This window comes from Harpia harpyja, chromosome 5 (genome assembly GCF_026419915.1).
Source record: "Harpia harpyja isolate bHarHar1 chromosome 5, bHarHar1 primary haplotype, whole genome shotgun sequence".
NCBI classification, from domain to species: Eukaryota; Metazoa; Chordata; class Aves; order Accipitriformes; family Accipitridae; genus Harpia; species Harpia harpyja.
In genome coordinates this window covers 61687135-61704975 of record NC_068944.1, presented here as the reverse complement: position 1 = coordinate 61704975, position 17841 = coordinate 61687135, and the positions used below count along the sequence as shown (strand labels likewise).

Below are 17841 nucleotides of genomic sequence, written 5' to 3'. Positions count from 1 at the left end.
GTCATAGAATCATGGAATCATGGAATGGTTTGGGTTGGAAGGGATCTTTAAAGTTCATTTAGTCCACAACCCCTGCCAAAGGCAGGGACATCTTTCATTAGAGCAGGTTGCTCAAAGCCCTGTCCAACCTGACCTTTAACACTTCCAGGGATAGGGTATCCACAACTTCTTTGGTCAGCCTGTTCCAGTGTGTCATCACCCTCATCATAACAAAAATTCTTCCTTATATCTGATCTAAATCTACCCTCTTTTAGTTTAAAACCATTGTCTATGTAAACGGTGTACACAAAGAAAACATTAAAAAAATGGAAAAAAAGTCTTTTGAAAAATTGATTTTGCTTTCTATGTCAACAACAGAACATCTGAAGTACAGTGAAAAGCAGATCCATACTTAACAAGTATTTGAAACATTTCCTCTACTTCAGGGGAACTATATAGCTATAGCTGGGAATCTTGTCCAAGATGCAGTTTTAAAACCCAAGGAAGCCAAAAGAAGTATCTCAGAGAAGAGTCCATCTCTGGGATATACTGATTTATTTTGCTCCATGAATGGGATGTCAAATAAGAAACAATAGAATTTGCTGATAAAAGCATACAGCTTCAGGGGCAGAAGTCATAGTGCTTAAATGAGTTCATACTATTCAGTAAGGTACATCATGCAACACAGTACAAGATGAGAGGATATGCCAGCAACTAGCTTCTTCAACTGAAGTTCCATTGAACCTAGCTGTAAATAGCTTAATGTCAAATAACTGTAATGTGGATATGTAGTCACACTATGCAATGTGAATATATGTCCAAGGGTTGAAGAAATTAACAAAATATCCTTTTCTATGTAGAGAGGTCAAACATAGATAGTTACACAGATAATAAATTAGTCAGAACCCAAACTACTGTTTTGAAAATTGTTTTTTAAAAGGGAGTAGCAGAGTATTCCTGGTCCCCGTAAGACAAAAAATTTACTTAGCAATAAGGAAACACCTCTGCTGTGAGATACTTGACGGTGTGTCTCTCTTTAGTGGGATTGTGTCAATTACGGCTAATCAAAGGATGTGAGAATTTAAATTAAATTGCTTCCTTTTTCCTGTTTTACCTTTTTTTTAAGTGTATACTTCTTGTCACATAAGAGGAACAATGGAGAGAAGGAACCAAAAATCATTCTGTAAAAATATTTTTTAAAAAACAGCAAGGGAGAATAAATATTTGCATGTATATATCAGTTGCACAAAGCACTTAACCTCTCTATATCTCTGTTTATCCACCTGTAAGACAGAATAATATCATTAAACTCAAAGAAATCCTATGAAAATTAATCTGAGTAACACTTAAACAGTTAAATACAAAAAGGTACTGTGTAAACCTGAAGTGAAATACAAATCCTATGTTTTGTGTTACACCAAGAATTAAACCCATCAGTAAGCAATGAACTGTTTTTTACAGTCTTACGTATTCCCTTTGAAGTCCTACCATTTTCTTGTAACTGATGTACCATTGAGTTGTTACCCATGATGTATCACAATGTGATATGGGGTTTACAGGCTAATAAAAATGAATATTTCAATAACAAAAAGTATATGGAAATGGACAGTAGGTATACTTTTCTATTATTTGGTAAAATTTAATGCAATTTACTGAGGTAGAAAAATTGTTTTGCTCTTTAATATCTTGTAGTTAGTTTGAGTAATAAAAAATGGTACTAATGATGCTTTTTAAAAAATTATTTTCTCACCTATATTTATATTGCTCACTGATGGATTTTCAGAGAAGTGAACACATACTTTTTTCTCCCTTGCTGTTCCCCTCAAAGTAGATTTGAAGCTAGAATTTTACATAGAAGACTGTAAGAATTGAGGGACAAAAGCTGAAAACTGGCTTCTAAACAATAGCGATATTTTCTTTGGGACACAGAAAGAAAACAGTTAATCTAAAATGAGCAGCTAGGAACAGTTTTTATTTCTTTATTAAGTTTCACAGTTCAAATAAACTGTCAGCTAATAGTTCTGAAAGGTATATAATCATCTGATCTTACAGCACTGAAGGTTAATTTCTTGCTGAGGGAAAAATGGTTGAAAGAGAGTCAACCTTCTGGTTGAGAAAACAGTTCAAAGTGTAATTATATGTATTCTATGTAATATATTTTAATGTATTTGAACAGGTCTCCATTTTTAATGTTTGTAAATTGCAAGTTACTAAGATCAAAGCCTTCTGGATTTTTTAATACCATTTGAGAAAATTAAGACTGTCAATAGTATAGTCACATACGGAATGATGTTATGCTACCTGCAACATATGTGATTGTAATGTGCATCTATAATGAGTTAATATGAAGTGGAGTATAAACAACTTTGATGCTGTTCTTTTTGGTTGAGTGCATACTCCTTTCTGCTTAAAGAAGATAATTTCCTATGCTCTGTATAATAGAATTGAAATAATTTAAGATTTGGAAGTTGATACCTTTATAAAAGAAAATTTCTTAAAAAAATATGCTTATACTTAGCTACAGTAGAAATCACTGTAAGTATTATAACAACTGAAGTCTGAGGATATCAGTATTCATATTAAAATCATGAAGACTGCAGACTTAGGTGAATAATGATTAAAATTTAGGCCTAAATAAATCAGGAGTACGCAGAGGGGAAAAAATTAAAACAATAAAAGTACTGGACAATGGAATAATTTGCCTAAATACATTCTGGAGTTCCATCATTTAAATTATTTAAATCAAGACTTTCCAGTCTTAATAGCTACAAATTCTGAAGCCATAGACCTGGACCATAAGAATCATCATAATACCAGGTCAGTCAGCAAGGGTCTGCCCAACACAGTGTCCTTTTAGCAGCAATAAATGTGGTAATCCAGGGAAAATAGAATCTTAGAACAACGGTTACTGATGGTTCTCAGAAGTACTTTCCCAGTCTCCACTAATCTGTGACTGAAGGAGCTGTTATCTATGCGTAGTACCTTTGTTTTTAGTAGCTCCTCATGAGTTCTTCTTCCATTAATTTACAAAACTGCTTTTTTAGCCCATTTAGGTTTAGCATTTATGACATCCTGTAGCAGGCACTTCCACTCCTTAAGTGTGTATTCTGTAAAGAAATGTTCCCAGTTTTAAATGTGCACTTGATGGTCTCCAAATCTTATACTTGAAAGGACTGTAAAAATAATTCCCTGTTCAATTTCTGCATACTTCTCATGGTTTTATAGATTCCTATCATATTTGCCCCTTAATAATCTCCTTTTCAGAATGAAGAATTCAAATCTATTCATGACGCAAAAGAGACCATTACATAATTGCTATTATCCTGCTCATCTTTCTCTCCATATTTTCTAATTTGACTCACGTTTTTTGCAGAGGGCAGACCCAAATGTCTATCCCCTGCTCCCTGGATTTTTGCATTTGTGTTATAATTGCTTGTTGTTGTCTGCGCTTTTCTTGATAACTGTTAATATTTTATTCCCTTTCTGTCACTACTGAGCAGTGAACTGATGTTTCACAGGAATTGCCTGTTATAACCTCAAGATCTCAGTCCTGAGTGATTAATAGCTAATTCAAAGCCCATCCTGGTGAATATAAAGTAGGTTTATTTTTTCCTCCTGTGCAGTACTTCACAATAAATTTCATCTAATATTTTATCACTAGTCATTCATTACTATAATGTCTTTCTGTAACTTTTCAGTTACCTCTTGCTTTTACTTTGATAACTTAATGCCATCAACATCTCTTGTAACTTGCATTTTTTTTAAATAATTTAAGAATATATTGAAAATCACAACTAGTGACACACAACCCTGCACAGCTCTGTGCATGAAGAAAACTATTTATGCCTACAGTTATTTTCCTAAATTTCCTAAACCATGTTAATCTTTTTCTTTTAAACTGCATTTGCTGAAATACTTTGTTGACTGCTTTTTGGAAATTATGAAATGAGATTCTTTTTATAGTTAACTTATGCATCATTTCCTAAAGACAAATAATCTAACTTGTGTCCTAAATGATTGCATAGAAATGCTGTGTGCTGTAACTCCATGGCAATAGGGGATAAAAGCTTTCTAACTGATAACTTATAGTGATTTTGGCCATTATAATTGTAAAGTTAAACCCATGCTAGATAAGGACCTGATTAGTCATCTTGCAGGATCACTTAGTATGGGTAGCAATAATTTATCTGGTGTCATAGACGTTTAAGCTCTCAAGCTTTGCCTATTGTCTTGGTAAAACAACCTCGGAAAACCCAGCATGTGCAAAGTAGATATGAAACAGAATTCTCTCATCATCCTGATTTGAGTTAGGATTATAGCATTAATCACTAATGGATCTGGGAGGCATTATCATAGATTTAAGATGTGTTGTGTTAGATACCAGAAAAATACCTAATTAAAAATCTTTACTAGTGACCAAAGACCTACCTTAGTTGTTAAGAAAGACTACATGTAGGACTGAAATAATATAGGAAAATGTCTGCCCATCTAATGATGAAAGTGTTTCGATAGGATATTTTGAAACTATAGTGTACTTTTACGTCAAACAATATAATACCTAACTTACCAGTAGGCTTTTCCATGCAAGTGTTCTTTAGATTAAATAAATTCTGAATTTCTTATTCTCACTCTAGTCAGTGCTCTGGGTATGTTCACTCACTCTCAGTCCATTAAATAAAATATGGTTATTGCTTATAGCCATCTATCTCTTATTTTTTGACAAACTGTTCTACTTGGGCTGTATTATCATTTCAACCTCCTTTGCCTGGTTTAGAAATACCATTGGCAAAAATTGAGAGGAAAAGGTATATTTTTCACTCAGAACTTTGAGACTGGCATTCTTCCAAAAAATAAAATAAGAAAAAAAACAGTTAAGTCTTAAGCAAGTGTCACAGGAATAGAGGCTTTTTTCTTTTTAAATGTGGTGTTACGATCTAAATGGAAAAAAGATAAGCCATAAAGAATTCAAAAGCTTGCCAGCATGCCACAGTGTGGCAGTACACTCCAACCCCCCCCCGCCTCCCTCCCACCAGCAGGAAATGAAACTTCTCCAGAAAGGGAGAAGGGGAAGGAAACCCTGGAGGCCACAGGTTGAAATTTGAACTGGCCAATCGAGATGCACCAGGTACACCGAGGTGACCCTCCTAGCCAATAGGATTAAATGACCACAGGTCAGATTCGACAGGGGTATAAACGGGGTCCTGCCGGAGGACACGTTGGCAGTCCTCCTCGGAGCAGCGGGTCTGCAGTCAGGGACTCCCCCTCGGGCCGGGGCACCGCCCGAGGTAACTCCTCGAGGGAGAGAGCCCTCAGCTTTTAGGTGAGTGATATGCGCATTTTGAGCCATCACTTTAAATCTTGGGGATTCTTAAGTCAGCCGTGTAGTATTAATTCTCTTTACATCATTGAGCCTGTGGTTTTATAAAATGTTACCGGACTTCTAACTAACTTTTGCTGAAGAATAAATCTGAGTCTTAACACCTGTTGGATTTGGTTAGTTGTGCATCCATAACACACAGTTACTAGAAAAAAAAAAGTCATCTGCATCATATATGTAGCAGTGTTGCTTTTTTTCTGTTTAGTGTATAAGCTTGTATCTTGGTTTGTAATTTATTTTTCTTCTGTATATCTGTTTTTCTGCTGTACTTTTTGCTAGCTTTCACAAGTGCTTTGTTTTCCCTCTTTTGGCCATATTATTATTCTCTCTTTTTCTAAGTGTTCTTCTTGTACCCTTATTTTATAGGAACTAAATGAAATTAAACGAAAGAACACCCATGTTGGTGTTGAACAGTCCAATCTGTGATATTTTATTGTTTTTGATATTGAGCAAATCACTTACTATTTCTGATTCAGCATAAATACAGTCAGTTTTCTGACTGGAATTATAGTCAATGTTCTCCATACTGAACAGAATACCAAAATGGATAATATTTGTGAAGTGTGTTTTCATTAACTGTTACTGTTTTACACATTGTATGCTGTAAGATTGGATAAAATTATATCCAACAACTTGTCCTTAAAGCGGCAACTGAATGTGATCTGTATATGATAAGAACATACATCAACAGAACAATCAGACACAACTAAGCAAGCATTAGTAAGGCATTTGTAAAGTTCTTTGCTGGCTAGAAGCACTCCTGCTTCATGCCAGTTAATGCACTAGAAACTTGTAGCACCAGTAGCTTGTCCCAGTTTAACGCTTCTTGTCTTACTGATATGTTGACTTATTTTGTATTGAATACTTACTGTTCATTATAATTGTTGAATCTCATTAACTGAAGGAAAACCTAGTGTAAATAATTGGTATTTGAATGGGTCATTAATTTTATACATTTTAAAGTAAATTTTGGAGAAGACTTATTCTTCCACTTTCAAAAGTAATTACATGTAAGCACACAAGAGAAAATATGGCATAGTATGTGTCATTAAAGGCAGATTCCCTGTCAGCATACAGTTGAATACTTTGATCTTGATGTTGGATGAAAAAGCAACATACCCTCTTCTAGAACTCTGTCCTTGTCATTTTTACAACATATGTTCTTATTTCTTTCTTTAAAAAGAAAGAACAAAACAGTATACTCTGAAGGAAACTAATATTTTCTTTTGCTGGACACATGACATTATAACGTTAGCTTGTGCATAGGTAAAAACACATCTTTTTTTTTAACACAAATTTATTTATTTTTATTTAGTGGGATATAATTTCAAGTCTTCAGTTTATAGTCAAGTTTTTAAAAGACTGCTTTGTAAGACAACAAGATGAATAAACTGTGTCTGTAAGGTCAAAACATTATGGATGAGGTTTGTCTCAGCTTTCTTCAGCCATCTAAAAATTGAGTATCTACTTTACACTAGTTGTCCAGGTTCCCACTCTAGTTAATGGAGAAAGATAGGCCTCTCCAAAGCATGATTCATTCCACCTGAGGAAAAATTTCAAGAAATAAGCTCCCCCAAACTATCTAACTTTTAGGTAGCTTAGGCAAAATGAGATAAATTCAACATTTTAAGTATACAATCAATCTTAAGAGCTTTAAAGGTAGTCAAAATTGTAAGATACGGTTTTTTTGTCTGTAGGGGTAAATAAACGAATGTTACCTCTTTAAACAAATAATAATAATAGATGCTTGAATTTCAGTTCAGTCAAATTGAAACAAACCAATATAGAGAAAAGAGGGTGGTATGGTGTGGTGTTTCTTTCAGGGTTCTGTATTATGTAACAGATGCAACATACTAGTGTTGTTTATTATTACTGCAAATAGTATATGGTACAATTAATCTAATCTAATCTAACATAAATAGTAATTTAAAAAAATGTACTGTTTTGACTTTTTTTCCTCTACTATTGTGCTGTTGCAGATCCAGAAAGGGTTTCGCAGAAAGGGAGAAGTAGAAAGGGAGACTGAGGTCTGAAGCCGGAGGAGAATGATAATTTAGTAATGTAATCAACTTCGCTGATTTTAGGAGCAAGCAAGAAATGTGTTAATTAGGAGAGTTCACTCCTGTTCCAAGTCCAGGAAAAGGCCTGAGTCTCACTTTTCTCCCATATTTTATGGAATTATGCCCATTCGTGGGGAAATGTGCATGTAGCTTTTTCTGTGCAATTTCACTTGACTACCTCATTCTGAGCTTCTAGCATTTCTAACTGGTCCATCTCCTGTCCCCATACACATTCTTATTGTCTTCATAACTTCAGATAAACAGTTTCTTTTCTCAAACATGAGAAGATGGAGCACTTCCCATCTCTTTCTTCCTCTCCTAGTCAGGAATGCAGTAACAAGAATAGTAATGCAGGAATAAGATATGTATGCAGCAATAAGTAGTGCAAGAAGTAATGCAGGAATACAGTAACAAGAAAGAGGACAGGCCAGCATGTTTTCAGTCAACACTTTTTTTACAGAAGAAAAACAAAGGTAGAACAACAGAGTATGGCTTACAGCTCAGACTTAGATCTGTGCACTCCTGCTTTTTGTGTCTCTGAGGTGATAGAATGGAACAGGTATTTCTTTGCCTTCCTGCTGGGGAGGAAAACAGCACCTGAGAGCTTTAAGAACCAGAACTCTTTCTGCCCTTCCTTACCTGTTCCTTGTTTGTAGACAGCAACCTTTATGCATTCTTTTCCTTGCTAATCTTCTGGATGTCCTGCTAGGAAACAGAGGACTCCACCTGAGAGAACAACAGCTGAGACTACCAGTGAAACACCGATACATCACAATGAAGAGTAGAGAGTTCACTGAAGGCTTTTTCCACAGACTAAGAGATTAAGAACTAGACAGTTGTGCGTGTCACATACATTATGAAGAACTAGTATAAATTCACATTAATTTTCTCTATCCAAGTACAGTTAGCTGGCACACCTGTGTGGTTTGGAGAATCTCCATGACTTTTATGTTGACCATTGCTATTAAATGTAAACTTATTGAAGTATATTTAATTTGCTAATAACAGTGAATTTGTGCTATAAATATGATGATATTGAAATACAGTTCTGTTATATTTGAGGGCTTCTGTAGGTTTGTGTTGTATAGTCATATCTTTATACATTGGGAAACTTGTGTAAGGGCAATCTAGAATTAATATATAATATATTATATATTATATCTAATATATAATTATAATATATGTATATAATTATATATTTGTGTGTATATATATTTATGTTCCTTTATCTTTTTGACAGCTTTAGCATCTTTCAATTTGCAGTTATTTAGTGTTTTCTCTTTATATCTGGTTATTTTTTGTCACAATATTATATCAACTCCATTCAGTTTCATTTGTTCAGTCACTCTTGTTAATAATTATCTGTTGCAGATAAGCAGTTGTCTACCCTTACTCATGTCAGTAAGAATACCTCTTCTAGTGGTTTACACATAAACCCATCACTAGCCTTATTTTGACGTCTAGTCTGCAGTGCACCCAAGAGGCTTATACTGTTAGAATTAATTTTTTCTGCTTCTAAGTTCAGGAACACTAGACAGCTGTTTTATCCTGGTGTTTGCTTTGAAATGAATTGAGATTTACCCAACAGGATACTACTAGTAGGGACTCTACTTTGTATTCACAAACAATATTTTTCCTGTTACAGCATATGCTAAAAAGTGTCAACCATTACAGAGAAATCTAGTAGCTATCACTAAAGATTACTGCTACAGACATAGAGTAGACTGAATGTATTAACAATAACTGACAGACAACCAGATGTTTGGAAATGTAAGAGGAGAACCATTCAAAAAATGACACCGCTGCTACTATTTTCATTTAAAACTAAATAATGAAAGTAACACTACTAACTCAGAGATACACAGTTATTGTTATGTCAAACTGAAGTATTCCACTGAACGGTACAAGATCAGATCCTCCAATTTGTTTATGTGAGCTGGTCAAAATTTATTTAAGTTTCCTTACTGAAAGCAATGTTCCTACATGTATGAATTCGGTAAGATCATCTCTTTAGGATGTCATCTTTCAGTCTTTCCCTTCAAAAACCTTCTCAGTGATTACTGAACAATTTCTCTTTGAAGAGCCCAACATACATTCAAGTTATCTTGCAGTTTTACTAAACAATTTTCTCAGGCAGAAGGGGGTGAATATCAGTTTATTTGGTGTCTACATTAGTATAATTTAATTTAAAAATATTGAGTCAGTCCATCATTACAGTGTAATGCTAGTTCATCCTAAATACAAGGGAAAACTTCATACATTTTTTCGTATCTGCTGTTTGTTATGAAGCTAAATACTTAAGTCAAAGAGATTACTCACAGAGGAAGGCTATGTTCCAGCAGGAGGAGGCAGATACATGTTGTAGCAGTAGGTAGCCTCTGACTTTTTCAACAGTATAGTAAAAGTCATTTTTCCTCCTTTTACCATAAGTTAAGACAGCGGTAGGTCATAACAAACCTTTCTACCTTTAGCATCTGTGAGTTTATTAAACATAATTTCTGTGATTAAACTATTTTATGTAAAACTCTTGGCTTGCAGTACATGAATGTTAAGCTACTTCGTATGGATAACGGCCCTTAACTTTAAAATCCTCCTAGACGCAAATATTCTGCTGTTCATTCATGCATTTTATTTTTTTCAAGGCTACTCCATGGCTAGTTCTAGGTGTCTTGAAGGTGACATCCAAAGGAAATGGTAGAATAACTGAAAAATTTAAATATCTTGTTTCTCACAAAAAAAGGAAATCTCTTTCTTCCCCTCCTCTTCCTAAAAAAAAAGATTTTCTGAAACTCCTGCAGTGAAAGCTAGAGTGATTGTCATCATACTAGTGTAGTCAGATCTTAATGCAGTTGTCTGATTTTGTGGAGAATTCCTGTCTTTCTTATGAGAATGGGCACAAGGGTTTCTCCTGTCTGATGATCATTTCATTGATGACCGTAATCTGATAAGCTGTAAAGCCTTGCTGAATCTTTCTCATAGAGAGAATCTCACATAATAGTTTCCTGCTTTCTGCTTCCTGTAGTTATGCCTGAATCCTGCTTATTTAAAACATGGCCTTTCTCCATTGTTGTTTATCATTTAGCTGACTGGCCATGATCCACCACTTAGCACAGTGAATGGGGTCTCCAGACTTGGGAGTTAAGATGAATGAGGAGTTTGCATTTCTTGTTTCTTAGAGCATACTTGTTGTCTTTAATCACCATAGATACCATTTCTCTAGTGAGAGATTTCTCTTTCCCTGTCTTTTAAAGAAGGTTGTAACTTCTGAACAATGTCACTTTCTTTTTCTTTTTTTCTTTTTTTCTTTTTTTCCTCAAAAAAAAAAAAAGGTATTATAATTCCTTTATAAAACCTGATAGGAAAAACATCACAGCTAAATCATAAGCAAAGAGGATGTCACCAGTGGAGCTGATGAAGAATCAGATTTTTTTTTTTCACTGTGAAATAAAATTTCCATGCTGTTGTGAGCAAAACTCTCTTTTGGAAAGATTATTTGGTCTGATGACAGAAATTCTGTTTGAAACTATGAGAAGTTAGCTTCTACAGAGTAACTTCAAATTCTGAGGAAGTCCTCTAGTTCTTTAATAAGACCTGTGTGTATGCCACAACCAGTAGACACCTGAACACCTTAATTTTTCATTCACAATCAGAAGAAACCTATTTTAAACATAGTAAAAAAGATGTATCTAAACCTCCATACTTAAGCACAATTTAAAATTATCATTCATCACAAATGGATTGCTTTATCTGGGTTTTGATTTGTTGGGCTTTTTTTTTCAGCTCTTCACAACTAATTTGGTACAAAAGAAATTTAGATGTTACTGTAGAAAATAACAACCATGATACAGGCCATGTGTATCTTTCCTAGACTGAAACAGATTTTTTTTTACTCCTGTTCTGAAATAGTGCCTGATTGGAGAGATGTATTAAGAATTGCAGAGGTAATTTGGGCCCTATTTAATTAGTAGGGTTCATTTTCCTTTTCCTTTGCCAGTGGCAGTTACCAAGAGCTATCATTGTAAGTGCTGATTCAGTCTTGAAGCAAACATCTGAGCTTCATCAGGAGGGCTTATATGAAATGTGCATTTCAGTTTATGTGATAACAATGCTTAAACCATGTTAGTCCTTTGGTAATATCTTAAAGGCAAGTGAATTACATCAGTATCGGACTTGATTTTACACCAGAGCTTTCTGAGTTGAGTAAATCACTAGGCACACAGAAGATCCCACTGATGTGAATGGGAAACCTAGGGTGAGGAAAGATAGCTCATCTTATTCCACTGATATCCATATAAGTTATTCAGAGTGTTTCTTTAGCTCTGATACCTGGCATAAGCATATATTTTACCCAGGTAGATAGGACTTGATCAGTACAGTGTTAATGGCAATAATATGCTATCTGTAAAGGTTTGACTTGTGAGTTGGGTTTAATTCTTTAGTGGGACACAAGTGACAGCAATTCAGGGATCTGTTTCGAAGAATCTGTTGGTACATGGCCCTGGAGAGATGAGAAGTCCAGGACATCCAGTTAATTTTCAGGGATCACCTCCTCCAAGCTCAAGAATGGTCCATCCCAATGATCAGGAAATCAAGCAAAGGTGGCAAAAGGCCTGCATCGATGAACAAGGAGCTACTGATAAAAATTCAACATAAAAAAGAAGTGTACAAGATGTTGAAGCAAGGTCAGATGTCCTGGGAGGAATACAGGCACTTGAAACCCACTGCAAAGATGGGGTTAGGAAAGCCAAAGCCCATCTAGAGTTGAATCTGGAAAAGGACATGAAAGGTTTCTAGAAATATATCAGCAACAAAAGGAAGAGTAGGGAAGATGTGGGTCCATTCTTGAATGGGGTGGGGTCCCTGGTGAAAAGGGATGCAGAGAAGACTGAGTTACTAAATGCCGCCTTTGCTTCAGTCTTTACTGGTAAACCAGCCTTGAGGAATCCCAGACACCTGAGACCAGGAGAAACATCTAGAGCAAGGATGACTTGGAGGAGGACCAGGTGAGGGAGCACTTAAACAAACTGGGCATACACAAACCCAGGGGACCTGATGTGATGCATCCATGGGTGCTGAGGGAGGTCAGTTACCTTTGAAAGGTCATGATGGTTGAGGGAGGTTTCCAAGGGCTGGAAGAAGACAAATCTTCAAGAAAGGCAAGGAGAAGGATCGAGGGAAGTATAGGCCAGTTGGCCTCACCTCTATACCTGGGAAGGTGATAGAGCAAATAGTCCTGGTCACCTTCTCCAAACATATTAAGGACAGGAATATGATTGAAACTATTCACCATGGATTTACAAAAGGTAAACCAGTCCTGACAGACCTGATAGCCTTCTACAATAAGATAACTAGCTTGGTGGTTGAGTGGAGAGCACTGGATGTTGTTTAGCTTGACTTTAACAAGCCTTTCAACACAGTCTCCCATAACATCCTCATTAACAAATTGATGAAGTGCCAACTAGATAAGCAGATTGTGAGGTGAATTGAAAGCTGGCTGAACTGCCAAGCTCAAAGGGTTGTGGTCAGCAGCAGGAAGGATAGCTGGCAATCAGTCAGTAATTGTGTACCCCAGGGATCGATACTGCAGCCAGTACTATTTAATATCTTCATAAATTACCTACATGATGGGACAGAGTGCACTCTCAGCAAGTCTGTAGATGATACAAAACCGGATGAGTGTCTGATATACCATATGATTGTGCTGCCATTCAGAGGGACCTCAAAGGCTCACAGAAATGGGAAGATAGGAAGTTCATGAAGTTCAACAAAAGGAAATAAAGAGTCTGCAACTAAGGAATAACCCTGTGCACTGGTACAGACTGGGGCCAGCTAGCTGAAAGGCTGGTTTGCAGAAAATGTCCTCAGGGTCCTGATGGATGCCAAGTTGAATATGAGCCAGCACTGTGCCCTTGTGGCAAAGAATACCACCAGCCTCCTGGGATGCATTCAGCAAAGCATTGCCAGCAGCTCAAGGGATGTGATCCTTCCCCTCTATTCAGCACTGGAGAGATGCATTTGGGGTGGCTCATCCAGTGCTGGTTTCCCTGGTACAGGAGAGACATGGCCATGCTGGAGTGAGTCCAGCGAAGGGTGACACAGATGATTAAGGGGCTGGAGCATCAGACATGTAAGGAGAGGCTGAGACAGCTGGGAGTGTTCAGCCTGGAGAAGAGAAAGCGCAGGGGGATCTCATCAATGTGTATAAGACCTAGGAAGTAAAGGAGGCAGAGCTAGACTTCTCAGTGGTGCCCAGTGGCAGAATAAGGGGAAATGGGCACAAACTGAAACACGGGAAATTTCCTTTAAACAAAAGAGAAAAATTATTACTGTAAGGGAGATGGGACACTGGAGCAGGTTGCTCAGACAGGTTGTGGAGTCTCCATCCCTGCAGATACTCAAAACCTGACTGGATGTGGGCCTAAGCAATCTGCTCTAAATGACCATTCTCTGAAGTGAGAGGATTGGACCAGATGATCTCTAAAGGCTTCTAGTCTCAGCTATTCTCTGATTTTGCGATAGGAATTATACTGAGAATATTGTTCATTAATCTAATACTATTTAAATTATACCAGTATTTTTTTCTTATTTTTTAAACTGGCCAATTAAAAGACAGAAGTAAACTCTGTACGTGTTTTTTTCTCACTTTAAAAATGAAACTGAAATTTCTTTGATGAAATTTTTAACTAGTCAACTATTTTGTGCCAATTCCATCTGTTGTTTGATGGTTTCCAAACTCATTAAAAGTATCCAGATGTTATAGTGATGAAGGCCATAGAAACATCTAGATATTTAGAGGCATGGAAATTTCTCTTGTCTAGCTCTTGCCTGGTTAAAAGGGAGCTTGCTTGTGCTGATGTATTTTCAGTTAATGGATTCCCTCAATTTCCTAAATTAATGACAGTATTAATACTACAGTTTGCCTGGAATTTTGACAGAAAAAAAAAAAAATCACACAAATGGAAAAGTATAAGCAGCACAGAAATGTATTTTGTTTATGTTTGAGGAAATACATAAATTAACATTGTAACTATGAAAATTCCAAGAGAAAACTTCTTTGGATGCCCTAGCATTGTTGATCTTGTAAAATAAAAGGCACCTAAATATCTAAGCAAAATGTTAAGGCACAAAATACAGAGAAAAGAATATTTTATTTTTAAATAACATTACAAAGCAGTGAAGGCCAAGATGAACATAAAATCAGGAATAATTTGCAGCCCAACTTTAGACATCAGTTTTGGACAGGTGACTTTCTGTCTTTCATGGTAGTTGACAGGGGACAGAAAATGATGGAGAGTCATTCCTTAGAGAATACTTATTCATCCATCATTTAAAAAAAAAATACAACACCCTGCAAATTCTTCAGTTAAAGTGATTTGATCTTTATTTACACTGGATAATAATTTTTAGTGAGTTTCTGAAAGGCAGATTATACTGGATACTCACATTTATATTTTATCAATTCTTGTTAATTTTGAAACATATTTTTGGCATTGTCTTCAAATTATGCTTGTTGTGGTTTGTTTTTAAGAAAACTATTTTCAAACACTAGAAAATGAACAGAATAAACACATGCCAAATGGGGTAGGCAACAATGACCCCCAGAAAACACAAGAATAATGAACTGTTATTTTTCTAATAATCAGAATTTCCCTTCTTGTGACATAATCTCAGCTGGCCAGGTATCAGTCACTGATGTATTACAATATTTCACAGCTGATTTAATAAAAAATAAGTATCCTGGCACAGAAAGAGGAAGGAAGAGGTTCTATATTCTATCTCCACTACTGGCTGCACCATACTCCTGCCTGACTTGAGGAAGCAGCTTGATTCACTTAAACTTAAATTGATCATAAAACTGTGGACTCAGAGACCCTTACTTGAGCTTGTTGCTGTTTCATATTAACCACTTTCTGCCAGTAGATCCTATTTGTCAGTGCTTTGTAATGTCTCAGCTGTACTAATCTCTTCATAATATATTTGATTTCAAGGCAATGATGGCTTTCATATACCTTCTCAGATTTTCCCTCTATTTTATTAAGAAATATACAGCCTAGAGTGAAAAAAGTTACCACAAATGATATGTGGACCTTTTTCTTTACAAAATGACCAATTTAAAGTCACATATTTGTTCCCTTTCTTCAGTGTTATACTCTTAAACAGGAAGGTGCTTAAGAGAAAGCTGGAGACAACAACAATCTTGAAATACTTACAAAATGTAGAAACAAGCCTTAGAATTTGGCTCACTATAAGGTATAATTACTGTGTAAATATTTTATAATAACCCATTACAACACAAATATAGCTTACCAATTCTATTTTTACAGTTTTCCCAAGATACAGCTCTTGATAATAGTTATGTATGCTTGTTAAGTTATGCCTCAGCACTTGCTTGAATTTTCCATACATAGTTTGCAACTTAATTCAAAATGGGAAAGAGCAGCAGAAGTCACAGGGAACTTAACTTGGCTCAACGGCAAAAGGAAAATCATTGACTATGAAAATAAGATTTGATAAAAGTGCAAATGTGATAGAAACAATTAGCTGGATTAAGTTTGTTAGTTATCTTTAGAAACACCAAAGAGAAGACTTGAATGCAGCTAAACGTTATTTTAAAAATAAACAGAGCTAGTAGAAACATCAATGTTTAATTTTCTGGAGATTGGAGGAAAATGATGGAGATAATTTGGCATCTCAACTATGGTTCCTCCTAAAAATTGACAAAAATCTTTGGAAATGTCTCACAGGCAGTTTTAAAATTACTTTTATTTCAACTTTTTATAAATATAACATCCAGACTTTCCCTTCAAAAAGAGGGTTGTTTTTTTTTTTAAATTTGACTTGTTTTCTTCTTGAAAAGAGGGTATGATAAGGTCCTGAGTTGGTAAGGTGGAAATCCCTTTTTTTTAAACCAGTAAAAAAAAAAAGGCATTTGAAAATGTCACATTTTTAATATACTGTTTTTAAAGCTTTAAGGGTGTATAAATTACAGCAGTTGTAGGTGCCTACCTTCATCCTTTATAACAAAAGATACCAGATAAAGATATTATAAAACCTATGGAAAACAAATATAATTCAGTAGCAACACATTGGAATATTTATCCCAAAACGTCTAACCTGGATAATGAACCAGAACTGGTTCAGTTTCTCTTTATAGGTGTTCCAGCGTGGTGGGTTGACCCTGTCTGAACGCCAGGTGCCCACCAAAGCCGTTCTGTCACCCCCCCCTCCTCTGCTGGACAGGGGAGAGAAAATGTAACAAAGAGCTTGTGGGCTGAGATAAGGACAGGAGAGATCATTCTCCAATGACATGACAGGCAAGACAAACTCAGCTTGGGGAAAATTAACTCGATTTATTACCAATCAACCAGAGTAGGGTAGTGAGAAATAAAAACAAATCTCAGAACACCTCTCTACCCCTCCCTTCTTCCCAGGAACAATTTCACTCCCGGATTCTCTACCTAACCCCCCCAGCGGCACAGGGGGATGGGGAATGGGGTTTACGGTCAGTTCATCACACGTTATTTTCTGCTGCTTCATCCTCCTCAGGGGCAGGACTCATCACACTCTTCCCCTGCTCCAGCGTGGGGTCCCTCCCACGGGAGACAGTCCTCCACGAACTTCTCCAACGTGGGTCCTTCCCATAGGCTGCAGTTCGTCACAGACTGCTCCAGCGTGGGTCCCCAACGGGGTCACAAGTCCTGCCAGAAAACCTGCTCCACAGGCTCCTCTCTCCACAGATCCGCAGGTCCTGCCAGGAGCCTGCTCCAGCGCAGGCTTCCCACAGGGTCACAGCCTCCTTCGGGCATCCACCTGCTCCAGCATGGGGTCCTCCCAGGGCTGCAGGTGGATATCTGCTCCACCGTGGACCTCCATGGACTGCAGGGGGACAGCCTGCCTCACCATGGTCTTCCCCACGGGCTGCAGGGGAATCTCTGCTCCGGTGCCTGGAGCACCTCCTCCCCCTCCTTCTTCACTGACCTGGGTGTCTGCAGGGTTGTTTCTCTTACATGTTCTCGCTCCTCTCTCCGGCTGCCGTTTCTGTGTCTGTCCCACAACTTTTTTCCTTAAAAATGTTATCACAGAGGCGTTACCACTATCGCTGATGGGCTCGGCCTTGGCTGGCGGCGGGTCCGTCTTAGAGCCGGCTGGTATTGGCTCTGTCGGACACAGGGGAAGCTTCCAGCAGCTTCTTACAGAAGCCACCCCTGTAACCCCCCTGCTACCAAAACCTTGCCACACAAAGCCAATACATCCAGTACCTACAAATATTTAACTACTTCCACTTTCTTACCTTTATGGTCCTTAAGCCATTTTCCCCTCCATTGCTAGTAATGGTGTTAAAATTAGGATGTTAATATTTTGTAGGTACTAGGGCCAGAATTAATCCAAACAATTCTTTTTTCTTTGCACTGTTTACTTATATTG

General features: G+C 36.9%; 1 protein-coding gene across 1 annotated transcript in view; it reads left to right on the top strand.

Annotated features, from left to right (window-relative positions):
- The window catches only part of CSMD3 (CUB and Sushi multiple domains 3), a 767625-nt gene that overhangs the window by 599957 nt on the left and 149827 nt on the right, over positions 1–17841 (top strand). The gene's annotated exons all lie outside the window — the stretch shown is intronic.